This window comes from Mustela nivalis (genome assembly GCF_964662115.1).
Source record: "Mustela nivalis genome assembly, chromosome: 15".
Lineage (NCBI taxonomy): Eukaryota > Metazoa > Chordata > Mammalia > Carnivora > Mustelidae > Mustela > Mustela nivalis.
This window is the reverse complement of record NC_139034.1, coordinates 35264830-35279024: the sequence shown is the minus strand read 5'-3', so window position 1 is coordinate 35279024 and position 14195 is coordinate 35264830. Positions and strand designations below refer to the sequence as shown.

The following is a 14195-nucleotide window of genomic DNA, read 5'->3' as shown; positions in this document are numbered from 1 at the left end:
ACCAGCCGTAGCAGACAAATAAATAAATTGGGTGGATGGCTGGCTGGCTGACAGGGAGGGGGAGACGGAGAACTAGACAGACCCCAAATATTCAACCAGGACACCTCCACTAGTCAATTTACCAATTATTCCCTCTTTTCTGTTTCCCTGAATCGCCTTTGCTTTGGCTCGCAGATCTTCTTAAAAACTCTGATTTCATGGAAATCCATAGGCTTGGGTCAAGGCCGGGGAGGCAGGGGAGAGACTTCCTTGGCATTTCTGCATGGAGAGGCATATTGAAACAATTTCTCTTCCTTTACGAAAGTCTCTTACACGAGGGAAGACAGGACAAGCTCCTTAGCAGTGCACAAACCATCCTTCTCCATCTGGCCTTTTCTGCTCTGTCTGGGCTTCATTTCTGCTCTGGATGAGCTTCATCCCCAGGCCCTAAGAGTGAGCCATTCATAGCTCCCCGACCACACCATGATGTTTCCAGTTCCAGGTCTTTTTACAGGGTGTTTTTGCTTGTTTGTCTGCTGGACGAACTCCAGCTTGGTTCCAGAAACCCAGTTCATAAATTAGCCCACACCACACCCTGGAAAAAGCTAGTCATTCCCTTCTTTAGGTTAGCTCTGTACCTCTCCCATAAATATTTCATCATTGCACCAGTCACGTGCTCTGTTAATGAGTTTAAAGTTAAGATCTGAGAGCTGGTCAAGAGTAGGAACTTTGTCTTAATTTGACTCTGTTTTCTTAGCCTTCAACACAGTTTAGGAGACGATGAATATAACAGAGGACACGTTCAAGGTTTTCAGTTTAGGAGGCAAAGGAAACAGTAATGACATTCACTGAGAGATGGGAAGAAACCGGAAGAAAGTCAGGAAGTCTGGACCTAGGACTGGAGAAAGTGGTGGGAGCTGAAGGTAGCAGAAGTCATAGATGGATAAGGAGGACCCAAGAAAAGACAAAGAAAAGAGGTAAGGAAAAGGACCCCGCAGGAATGCTCTGGAGAATAAGACACCAAAGAAACTAGAGGCCAGAAGGAAGCCAAAGACTGGAAAATTTAAATAAGATAGGACCATGTTAGTGTCTCATAATGATCGAGGGGGATGAAAACCAAACACAGATGGTGAATTGGACAACAGAGAGGAGAGAGTACAGGGAAAAGTGAGACATCATGGAAAATAATTTCAGTGGAGGGAAGGGAACAGGAAAAACCAGACAGCAGTTGGTCAGAGTGAATGAATGTCTTTCATCCATACTCATTACGGTGACTAGGAGTTTGAATGAAAGATGGCTTGAGCAGGAAGCCGCCAGTGGCCAGTGGCCGCCTGGGTGGATAGCAGAAGGAAAGAGGGAATGGAGAGACCTGGAGAGAAGGAGTTAGCAAATGAGCAAAGCGGGAAGGATTTTACTTTTCCCACTGCAATATGTTTCATATTTTATATTTTGGGTAAGATGTCCTTACGAAAAAGGTTCCACAATTCCTACTGGGGATGAATGCTTACCCGCCACTCACCCACCGCCTGCCATTCCTTGTGTTTCCACAGAAAGGAGGGAACATCAACTTCACAAGAAGATATCTCTGCCTTCCTACTCACTTCCTCTGAGGAAGGAGTCATTTATCTAATTTTTTAGTTTGGGAAAAGGGATTGAGCTTGCCCACTTCATCATCCTCTTCCCTTAAATTCATAGGAGGCCTGCCACGGCAGAGGGGCAGACGTTGGCTAGCTCTTCCCATACTTAAGGGGTCAGTTTATATCAGAGGGCTGGGCTGTATAAGGAGATCCGTGTGGTCTCAGGTGTAAGCCATAGTCTCCAGTTCAGCCACACTGGTAATAAACCTACGGTGTGAGCTCCCCTCATCTAGTTCCAGAGTTAGCTTCTCAACTGGATCTTTGAACTCAAGAGGGGGAGTCCACACCATGAAACTACAAGGGAGATTATTAAAGACGAAATATAGAAATACAACGGTTTTAATTCGCTGTGGGATATTTGAAGGGGTGGAAGTGGATAATCTCCCAAGCACCCTTCAGCAACCTCTGAACATGTTGTCCATGTGCATATCAGTCAAGTAAGAGGAACCATGAGTCAGAAACTTCTCAGAAGCAAAAGGAGGTATTTCAGTGGAAGCTGGTGGGCAGCAGCAGCACAGCGGTCAAGTCGCCTGGGACAAAGACAATTTAAGAGACTATAGGATACCTTATCAGGAGCCTTCTCAGAGACAGAAAGAGATCAATACAATCAATATTTGCAGGCGCACATACAATCAATACATTGGATTTATATAAATAAAACATATGCTCTGATAGATGTACAAAGATATAGACAAACAACAACAAAATATAGAATCAAGCTGGAAAAAATTCCAATTCCTACCAGCTGGAATTCTATGCTTAGATAAGCTTCTTCCTCAACTAAATGATAAGATAGTACTTTTGCACCTACATTTGCCCAGAGAAAAAACGAGTAGCCACAGTATGCTTAAAAGCAAATGCTAAAAACTGTTTGGCTCAAAGAACAGAACAGCTTTTAACCAAGCTGAAGACAGTAGAATATTATTTTGCTCTCTTGTCCCTTGGAAGCCTGAGACCTTTCCAGTTGCAACATTCCACATACCAGGGGCTGAGGCGGGGAGGGTCTCCAGGCTCTGAGCTCAAGCAAAACAAGGAAGATCCAGGGCCGGTCCCTGGCACTCCTGGTTTAAGGATTTTATGGGATTCATCAGTGAGCACCTCAGGGAACAGAGGAGAAAAAACAGTTTTTTGCTTTTTGGTGTTTTTTGGTTTTGTTTTGTTTTTGTTTTTTTCTACAAGCTACTGCTGTAAACAGAAATCTCACTCAGCCTTGTCCCAAATTCTTGCACGGGAAATCTCTGCTCACCTGCCTTTTGAGACCCAGGTCTCCAGCAGGCACTCTCCAGAGGCAGAAGGAAGACGTGTTCCACGCCGGGCAATCAGTGGCTATGTGTTCCATTGTGGCAACCGGGATTCACAAGGGCAAAGCTGATCCACCGCAGCTTTCAGCTATAATCCCCCTGGAATCTGGCCCTGCTGTTAGAGGGATAATTATCTGGTTATCCCTGAGGCCAGTTCTTACAGTTTTCACATAAAAATCACCTCTTGCATAAGACATGAAATTTAAAATCATCCCTTCACAGATATCACTGAGTCACTCCATTACCTTTGGGACAGATATAAATTATGCATTCTTTGATTCTCTTTAAAATTTTAGAGGCACATGGGGACAGAGAAGGATCTCATTGGTACTAAAAAATATAAGGCATTCCAGAAAGAAACAATAACTTGTGTGATATTAACTGCTACTAGGGCTCCAAAGGCTCCCCGCTTGGTCAAGGAAATCACATAAAGCATGAAAAACTAACAGCAGGCTTGCATACTAATGACTGCTGGTGACAAGGACTCATTGAATGTCACTGCTTCATGTCCTCATGCTGCTCATTTTTCTTATCTCGGTGACTTCTCCTTCCACAAGACTGATGTACCCCTATGAATTAGCGTCCTTCTGGGTGTCTGCAACCAAGAAGGCACTCAGGAATGTCTGTGATCGAAGCCCATGCGCTCTTAACATTTTTCCCTTCCCCCCGGGTTCCACTCCTTAATACCGAGAGAATTTTTTGTACCACGGAAACGGTATTGTATGAATCCTCGGCAGCTAGTTTGGTTTTTACCTCTAAATGTTACCAAGGCTTTGCTATCATACATGTATTCATATTTCAGAGAGGGCGTGACATTTTCATAATTAGCATGAATAAAATGCAATGGCTGTCACTGCAAGAATAAAGAAATCTGTTTGTTCTCATGCTCTGCTGCTGCGATGACCTATTTCACACCAGCATCTGTTCCCTACTGATGAACTATTCCAGACGCAGCTTGCAACACAGCCCCACACGTATGTTACCCACACAGACATGGCTACGGATGTTCCTTTCCACAGTCCACATTCGTTATTAACCTCACTTCTCCCATTATTATTCCACTGAAGGAACATTCTGTAAGGATTCAAACCCACAATATACCGTTTGCCACAGACGCCTGAGAACTTGAGGACAAATAAGAAGAATGGCATCCAAAAAAAGTAAAATCAAATCAATCCTGCCACAGAAGTTACTTCAATTGCGTAGTCCTCACAGCTGCTGATGAGGGTTTGAGGAGTTCTCTGACTTATGGGAGAAGTGAGACAAACTTCAGTATCCTGCTTTAAAGGCTTTCCTGAAGCAAAATGCACTGAGCAATATTAATTTTTCAAGCTAAAAATTAGAGGCATTTGAAAACTATTGTTCCCCCCAAACAGGAAAGAAAATCGCTATTGAGAGACTAAAATGTGTACCACTGTCACCAAAAACATATGCCAATTGTACACAAAATGCCTTTAAGCCCTTGACCTAATGAAGTTAGTGACAGGATATGGATGACTAGAACAGAAAACGAAACTCAGGAAGAATTTTGTTCACGAACTGCCATATTTCTCCTGTCTTTTAACCAATTTTCCCCCTCAAAATTAGAACATGGACTGCAAATCTCCACAGCTACTGCTGCATATGACAGGCTAAGTGCTATTTAAAATGTAATGTTATATGTGTCAATCTGGTAGGGAAAAACAAGAGCCTGTGGGAAGGACTTTTCAGGTAGGTAGGGGTCTTAAAATGTTATAAAGATGCCAGTCAAGACAGTGAGCCACAAAACAGCCTTTCCCATTCAATTAGAAAACATGCAATATTATCCCCGAGTTCTGCAAAAGCAAGAATCCTTTTAGCCTGGGCACTCACTAGCACAGTCCCACTCTATTAACTTGACCTCCAGTGTACAATACATCACTTTCTACTAAAATTAACCCTTTGGGTTAAAATCAATGCTTAGATAACATGAATGAAGATGATTTAATGGGTGCATCACGCTTGCTATTTCCTAAATTTTTAATCTTTGTAATTCGCTGTAAACCCAAATCACGAGCGATGGAAGGACAGTCAAGGGTTGTAACACTTCCACTGTTGAGTAAAACATACACTTCCGTTTTCAACTTTAATCCCAGCCAAGGCATCTGTGCTATCTAAACACCGTCATGCTTGAGTTCTCAGCAAAGAGAAACCACTGGTTTCCTACAAACTACTTTATCATAGTAGGGGACTTTCCTCCTCAAGAATCACTCCATTAGATATTCACACGGATGCACGACAGAGACACAGGGTGTGTCTCCAGGTTATTCAAGATTCTTCCACAATGATTGGCCACCCATGCTGAAAAACACTTAACTGCATTATGCATCCACCTACTCAATGCTTTAGCAACTAGATACCATTTGAAATATGATAGGAAGGGAAATGGGCCAGTTAAAGATGTAAGTTCTTTTTCATTCCCTCGTGGAAATTTCTGCAGAGTAGAGTCTGAAAATAGAGACAACACTGAAAGTTTGCAAAACTTAGACTGTTTTCATAAAACAAACAGGTGAATCACAGGGAACTGCAATACTGCTGTGTTCTCTCCCAACCTCCCCAACCTTGCCCCTCTGGAAATGCAAAAATACATTAGCTCCACTCTGGACAGATGCAAGTAACACAGAAGACTTCAGAAGGGGACTCCTGGGTGGCTCAGTGGGTTAAAGCCTCTGCCTTTGGTCATGATCCCAGGGTCCTGAGATCGAGCCCCACCTTGGGCTCTCTGCTTGGCAGAAGCCTGCTTCCCCTTCTCTCTCTCTCTGCCTGCCTCTCTACTTGTGATCTCTCTCTCTCTGTGTCAAATAAATAAATAAAATTAAAAAAAAAAAAAAAAGAAAGAAAAGACTTCAGGAGGCCATATTCAGTCCATATCTTCCAATCATCTAAAATCAGCTTTACTCAACTGTTCCTAAGAAGTGCCTCTGCCTTTCTTTCTAGCCACCAATCTTGAAACTCTTCTCGAGAGGCTCATGTTACAGGCTGTGTTTACACTGGGGTTACTAGCAAGTAACCAGCAGCTCAAACTGCAGGACCAGGAGAGCAGAAGAATTAAACACAGATTCCTCAGGAATTTAGCCAAGTGCTGCCTATGGTTCTCTTCACCCAGTGTGAGATGCCTGCCTAGCCATTTGGAATTGTGTGCCAGCTTCCTCATCTGTAAAATCAACCCACAGAGGTGGCCTGACAGTCTGCTATGGTTATGGGGATGGGGAGTTACACCTTGATGGAATCCTAAGGGTAATGGCCCAGGAAGGGGAGAATTCAGAAAGCACATCCTAGGGGCACCTGGGTAGCTCATGGTTCTGGCAGGTCAGGATCTCATAGGTCCTGAGATCGAGCCTTGCATCAGGTTTTGTGCTCAGCAAGGAGTCTGCTTGGGATTCTTCACCTCTCCCTCTGCCCCTGCCCCCACACTCAAGCTCTCTCTCTCTCTCTCTCTCTCTCTCTCACACACACACACACACATTCTTTCTCTGTCTCTCAAATAAATAAAACTTAAAAAAAAAAGCAAGCACATATCAGAAATATGCTGTAATATGCAAGTTCCTAAACACTACAAAGAAAAAAATGGAATAATTTACAGTCCACTGAAATATACTGACCTTGTGGTCTAAAGGGAAACTTGTGAGAGAAGATAATGGAACACAAAATATTTTCTTCAATTTGAAAGACAAGTCAGATTAAAAAAAAAAAAAACGGTAAGAAGGAAGAAAGCTCGATCTTAAAAGCAGTCAGGGTAATTCTCTAAGAATTGCATATCTAATCCCAACATTTCTCTACTTAGCTGGCCCCAAATCCGTAACACGAACTGTTGTCACAGGATAATAGAAGCTATTTAAAGGTTTTAAACTAGGAGAGGAGGGGAGCATAAAATCTCTCCTTCTGCTTTTAAGACCCAATCCACTTGTCATTCAGGTTATTGCTTTCTCTAGGAAGCTTCCCCACACCTCACCATGAGATCAGAGGCCTACGGTATGATCTTGTAGGAACCTGTACTTGGTCTTGATATATATCACAGTTGCCATTATTTTTCAGTGTCTCGCTCGCCCCCCAGTGAACAGTTGCTGTCCAATATGGTTGACGCTGGCCACATGTGGCTAGTGAGCACTTGAATATGGCTAATTCAAATGGAGATGTGCTTCTGTGTGAAACACATATCATATTTGGAAGACTACTATGGATTTCTCCAGAAGGAAGGTAGCCCTGCTAATACTTTGATTTCAGCCCAGTATTCCAACTTTAGTACTGAGAGAGAGTAAGTGTAGGTTGTTTAGAGCCACTAAGTTTGTGGTCGTTGTTACAGCAGTAGTAACAAACAAATACACGTAGGTACTAGAAAGTTTCCATATGTCAATCCCATATTCTTTGTCTTGGACAGCACTGGGTTCAGTCGTGAACTCCAGGAGGGCGGGGCCACTTCTATTCCATTCAGGGCTCCATAACCTGCCCTCAGCATACTGCCTGGCTCCTGCTATTCAGTACCAAGTCCTGGGAATGAACACAGCACTTGAAATCAAGTCAGTTCCTCTCTTTTCAGAAAAGTGTAATCCATTCATTATTCTAATAAACATTTATTAAGCATTTACTCTAAGCCAGGTACTATGCAAGGCACTGAGGACACAAAAATAAATAAGAAGTGGTTGCCAGGGGCTGAGGGGAGGGAGGGATAGGGAGCGACGGGTGTGGGGTTTCCTTTGAGGATGATGAAAATATTCTGGAACTAGATAGCAGTGCTGGTTGCACAACACTGTGAATGCACTAAATGCTACTAAACTGGTCACTTTAAAATGGTAATTTTGGGGGGCCCCTGGGTGGCTCAGTGGGTTAAAGCCTCTGCCTTCAGCTCAGGTCATGATCCCAGGGTCCTGGGATCAAGCCCCACATCAGGCTCTCTGCTCATCAGGGAGCCACTTACTCCCCTCTCTCTGTGCCTGCTAATGATCTCTGTCTGTCAAATAAATAAATAAAAATCTTTACTAAAAATGGTAATTTTTGTTATGTGAACTTAGCCTCAATAAAAAATAAATAAAATAAAATACATAAGAAATGCATGGTCCTCTGGTCTCTGACCTTAAGGATCTCAGTGTAGCCCAGAGCTGCTTGTATGTAAGCATGTGTTGTCCAGAAAGCACTAGAGGTCTGAAGCCACACGGTTGTATCCAGGACACAGCTGCTTCAGAGGGAGGCCAAGGGCAAGGAAGAGGATATGCCTAGATAAGGAAGTGGGTGCCAGGAAAATCTTGAAAACATGAAATGGGGGTGTTTGAGCTAAATCTTCAAAGATGAATAGCATTTAAAACAAACAAACAAACAACCATGCAAACTATGAAAGGACGTGTATTCCAGCCAGAGAGCATAGACATTTATAGCATCTCTAGATAACTTTTCAAATGGCTGGCATTCTGCATCAATTGACAACTGTCTGCTTCCATGTCCCTATTCTAACTGAGAGTCCTTACAGAGTAAAGCCTTAATCCTTAAAGTCACAGCTTCTGTAATCCACAAGCTACTGTACCCACAATCACAGAACCTACAGAGCAAAGAGTCTTTAAAACAGGAAACAATGGAGAAAGGAAATGGAAACCAGAAGCTTTATTGACTCTATGGGTGACCTAATCAAATGTATATGTAATATATAATTAGAGACGAGGAGAAAAGAAACCCTAGTTTTGCTCAGAGTTTGACCACACAGGATAGTCATTTGAAACTGACATCTACATTACTGAACTCCTCATGAGACCACATGGAATTAGAGATGGAAGAACACAGGAACTGGAGCCCAGGTATTCTTGGCGACACAAAAAGTTAGGCTTGCCTAGAAGGCTCATGTTAAAGAAAATTTAGAGTAAGCCTGAAGGAGAGAAGCTGCAAATGAGCCAAAACAAAGAAACAAACAAAGACAAAAAAACACTACAGTTCTTAATAGGAGAGTAAAATTTAATTGTAATCAAATCCAAAGAAGCCCATATCTTGATTGACAACAGCAGGACAGGAATCTGGGAAAAAGCTGACCTTTCCCAAAAAGACCTTATGTGTAGAGAAGAGTGGCTTCCAGGGGTTCTCTGAAAGGACCACCAATAGAACTGGCACAGAAGGTAGGAACAGGCATCAAAAACTGTGTATATAGGGCAAGCACCCAGATGCAAGGGGCTGGTGGTTGGGTCTTCTTAAAGGAAGGGGAGACCTGAAAAATCTAAATCCAGGCTCCGAGTGAGAGAATGAATGTGGGCTTCTTTCAAATTTGTGGTATCAGGACATAACCTGGGATATGTCCTTGAGATACAGAAGACTATAAGTGGCTTGCTATACCAGAAAAGACCAATCAAATGGCATTCTGCATTTAATTTTTACATGAAATGGATTTTTATCATACTCTAGTTGGCTACAAATTAGCAGTCTGTGTGTGCTTAGTCAGCTGACTTTCAGCTTTGTTTTTGTTTTTGTAAACAAGAATGGACCCTTTCAGCCCCAAATAAGTAATGTTATGAGCATTCACAGACATAGTACAACTTAATTCTCACCAGTGGAAGATTTAGAGCAGCTTCTCTGTCAGGTATTTTCAAGAGCTGACCAGAATAGCTGTGCCGACAACAGTTCCTGTATGCTCAGGTGAATACCTAAAAATACACACTCACTCTCCTTTCTATAGCAGTGAAAGTCATTTCCAGTGACCCTACAAAGGACTTTAATGTCAGTGTGTGTTAGCCTCAGCTAAGTTGTTTCAAATCCTATATACACATTGGGGCAGGGGAGGGGCTTCTTTGAAAATTCTGAGGAGCTAGCCAAAAGTTGTTTTGAAATTACTCTATTTCTTCCACATTGCTTGCACACAATTTTTAGTAAGCTCATCTTCAGCTCAAAGAACTTCAGTTTATTTTTACAGGTAAGGTTCTACTTCATATCAATGGCATGCTTTTTGTGTGTATATATGCCATGTGTATAGAAACTTGCTTGAGTATTTAGGAATTTAGTTTAGAATCTTGAGAAGTTTTAAATGTAATTTATATATGTTATTGAGTATGCTGTGTTTACATTCAAGAACCTGTCAATTTAATATGGCTTGCCTGTTGGGATTTTAATTGCAGCAGATGGTAATAAAAGTTAGGACTCTGTGTTGAAATATGATATATAGATTTATTTTAAGGCTATTGGAAGAGTTAGTTTATTTGGTAGACCCTGTAGTCTACCTTGTAGACCAAACACAGAGCAAAATACTGAAAGGGGAGGGTTTGACGCAAATAATTTTAATAATCTCTGATTCCTCATGGTCCCTTCTCGCATCACTATTTCACTGGTTTCAGCCAATCTCCAGAGAGGGAAAAAAAACAAGAGCAAAAAACAATTTATTTCATATACAATTAAAAACAATTTTTAAAAAATTTAAAATTTTCTCACAAGTCATATAGAATTATCACAGAAATGGAGAAGTTTAAAAAGCATATTTCCAACCATAAGTGGTTCTAAATTATAAATGATAGTGTCCCTAGCATCTTAGTTGGTGTTTTTGGTTATCACAATAAACTGGAGGACTCCACTGGCCTTTACTACATAGGAGCCAAGAATGCTCAGCATCTTGCAGTACACAGAACAGTCATTCACCATGGGAACTGTCCAACCTAAAATGTCACAAAGAGAAAATACAGAAAAATATAGAAACTGTTGAAGAGCAGAAAATCCTCTCCTTCTGTTCAAGATAAATCAAGTGGACATAAAAATATATAATGATATATAATATCATACCATAATGCCACAGATCTACCATAGAATATCATAACTAAAATCACAGATCTACTTAGTGTATATCATATCTGCACCCTGGAAACAGAGAAAGTATTCTTCCTCTACAGTATCTGTCAGACAGGCACAAAATTCAACAATGTATTATGCCACAAATAAAACATCGATACAGTCCCTCAAACAGGAAAGTACAAAAAACATTCTCTTATCATAATGCAATAAAACTATCAATTACTCACAAAACTAGAAAAAAAAAATTCTCTGACTTCTGAAGAATTTAAATGTGTCTCTTAATTCTGGAGTCAAAAAAAGGAGAGCATCTAGAAAATACCTATGTAAAAATAATCCATGGAATAGCTAAAGTAGTGCTCAAAGGAAAATTCATAGACTTCAATAGTTTATTAATAAACAAGGAAGAATAAAAAATAAAATAAGCTTCTAAGTTAGGAAGTTAAGGGAAACAAAAACCACAGAAAGCAGAAAAAGGAATTAATATACATAGTACAAATTAATTGGAAAAGAATAGAGAATTAATAAATCAAAAAGTGGATACTTCAACTGTTAGCTAATCAAATCAGGGGGGATGGCGAAGGAGACTGATTCAATTAAAGAAAATAAGAATCAATAAGAGACAACACCAATATAGAAGACATTTAAAAAAATCGTAACAGATTTCTCTGCTCAATTCTGTACAAATAAATCTCAAAACTTGGATGACAGAGATAATTTCTAGAACATATGGTATGCCAAACTGCTTCCAGAAGAGAGAAAAGATCCAATCAGACAATTACCATACAAATAAAGGAAGTTGTTAGTTACCACCAAAACTGGGAATACACACACAAACACACACACACACACACACACACACACACACACACACACACACACACACACAGCCTAGATGGTTTCAAGGCACAACTTGCCAAGCCTTTAAAATACAGGTTAATTCCAAAACCATTTAAACTATTCCAGGGCACCTGGGTTTCTCAGTTGGTTAAATGTCTGCCTTCAACTCAGGTCATGATCCCAGGGTCCTGGAACCAAATCCTGCATCAGGCTCCCTGCTCAGTGAGGAGCCCTGCTTCTTCTGCCCCTTCCCCCTGGACGTGCTACAACATGCTCTCTCTCTTCCTCTCTCTCAAAAATAAATAAACTACTAAAAAGAATTTAAAAAATAAACTCTTCCAGAGTTTACAAAGCATCAGCAACATTGATACCAAACCTGCCAGACTGCACCAAAAAGAAACTTATAGAGCAAACTCAGTTAGGAATAGCAATGCAAAAATCCTAAATTAAATACTGACAAATAGAATCGGATTTAAATAATAATGTGCCTGGCCAAATGGAATTTATTTCTGGAGTGTAGAGAATAAAAAAAATATAAAAAAAAAAAGAACAAAAACTTAAGAAAAAATATGTCAGCACCAAATCCCTCACTAGCTCACTAGTTGAACATTCAATGCCTTTTAGAGTATGATCGTTTTTATTTCCCACATTAATGTCACCAATCTGATGACATTCAATCTCCTGTGTACTTAACACCATGTCATATCTCTTGAACTCTGCCAATTTTGCGCCTGTGCTTGGAATGTCACGAGACCAAACTTGCTCCCAGTTCTAAAGGTCCTATCCCCCCATCAAAACCAAATTTAAATATTAACTCATAAGAAAAGCTTCCTTGATTCTCCCCACAATCAGAAACTTCTCTCTTTTTGTTGAACAACCGAAAAGCTTTCTCCCTCTCTCTTACGGCACCTGTTACAGTTAACCTCATATTACAGGGGTCCGTGCAAAGCACTGCTTCTCCTATTAGACTGGAAACTTTTTTGAACATAAGGGCCATGTCTTATGTTCCTTTGTAAGCCAATCACTGCAAGCACAGATCCTTACATACTTCCATGTTTTGACGTACAAACACAAAAATCCAGGGTATAAAAGCAACAGGAAGCTGAAGACTGATGAGTCGTGGTTTCCCTATAAATGCTACTGCATGTGCACAGAATGAAGGTTTCAAATCTGCACATCAGCAGGGCAGTGGCCACACCAGCCCCACTACCGTCCTACAGCCAGAGTCAGGGCAGGACTCAGCACTGGATGCACTCTGGGAGCCAGAGTGAGAAACTCTAATTACCCTCAGACTGCCAGAAAGCAGACAGCAGCAGCTACTGCAGAAGCCAGAAAGCAGCTAGAACCATCGATGCAGGGCATGGAGGTGATGGGGAGTAAAGAAGTCAGGATGGAATTGCTGGTTTCATTAGACTATTGGTTTGGAAGCAAGTGCTTCACGCTTACAATGCCGACCCAACCATACACACGCATCCCTTTCCTACTTCATTTTCCTGAATTCCAAATATTAACCTGTGTCCTAAAATTTCACTGAAAATGTATAAGCTTGTGAGACAGTCATAATGTCGAGTTTCAAAATGTATGTGTAATTTGTTATGCGCAGCAGGGTCAACAGTCCTATCAAAATGGCACCAGAAGGTTTGCGAAGAACAGAATATTAAACAGAGCAGAGACTATGGGATTTAACGTGAGAAACTGACATTAAGATAAAACGGCACTAAAAGGCCACATTCCAACCATGGTTGATACACTTTTTGAGAATTGGACTTCCAATGTAACGTGTTATTCTGGGTACAATTTCAAAAGCAATGAAATCCAATGAAATGACAAATTTCTAGTTCATTCTGAAGACAAGAGTTGCAGTTTATTTTAAGGCCGTGTCAACAAAGAAGTTGACATGGTTGACACTTTCCTGTAAGGAAATATAGCAGTTGTTTTTTTTTTTTTTTCCCTCCCCTGTTTTTCATGTTGCTCTGTCCTTCCTTCAGAATGTGCCCTTCACAGATGTTCAAAACTTGTGCTCCTGGTTTTCCATCTACTTCACTAATGCTCCTTCCTCTTTGCAGACTCTCCACATGCCCTGATAGTTCAGTGGTTGTCAGGGCTCCATACTCAGCTCTCATCTGCACACTTGGCCACAACTATTTACAGCGATTCATAGCTTTAACACTAACTGGCACTAACAGTCTTATGTCCCCAAAATCTATCTCTGGGTAAGAATCATATAACTAAGTATCCCCAGCTCATCAGCCTCATATACATAAATTATATTCACTTTCTCCATCTAAATTGGGAGACATTGAAAGATGGTCTTCCAAATATGTCCATGTCTTCATGTCCAGAACCTTTGGTTATGTGACTTTACATGGTAAAAAGGATTTTACAGATAGAATTTAGTTAAGGGTCTTGAGATTATCCAAGTAGATTAATATAGTCACAAAAGCACTTCCAAGAGTCAGTGTTAGAGTGATTCAATGTGAGAAACTCTTGACTGGCCATTGTTCGTTTTGAAGGTGGAAAGGAACCATAAAGCCAAGAATGTAAAGAGCCCTTAGGAGCTGGAAGACAGAAGGGCAGATTCTCTTCTAGAATGTTTGGAGGGAGTGCAGCCATGCTATGTGCCTTGATTTTGGCCCAGTGAAACCCATTTTGGACTTACTACAACCAGAACTGT

General features: G+C 41.0%; 1 protein-coding gene across 12 annotated transcripts in view; it reads right to left on the bottom strand.

Moving 5' to 3' along the window:
• Nucleotides 1–14195, bottom strand: part of ENOX1 (ecto-NOX disulfide-thiol exchanger 1) — a 563146-nt gene that overhangs the window by 354814 nt on the left and 194137 nt on the right. Inside the window, exon 1 of one of the 12 annotated variants that reach the window (XM_082701327.1) lies at nt 2863–2999. The exons of the other annotated variants lie outside the window; for them this stretch is intronic. The gene's annotated coding sequence lies outside the window, so the exon portion shown is untranslated. Of the gene's footprint in view, nt 1–2862; nt 3000–14195 lie in introns of those variants that run through there. 12 annotated transcript variants of the gene reach the window in all.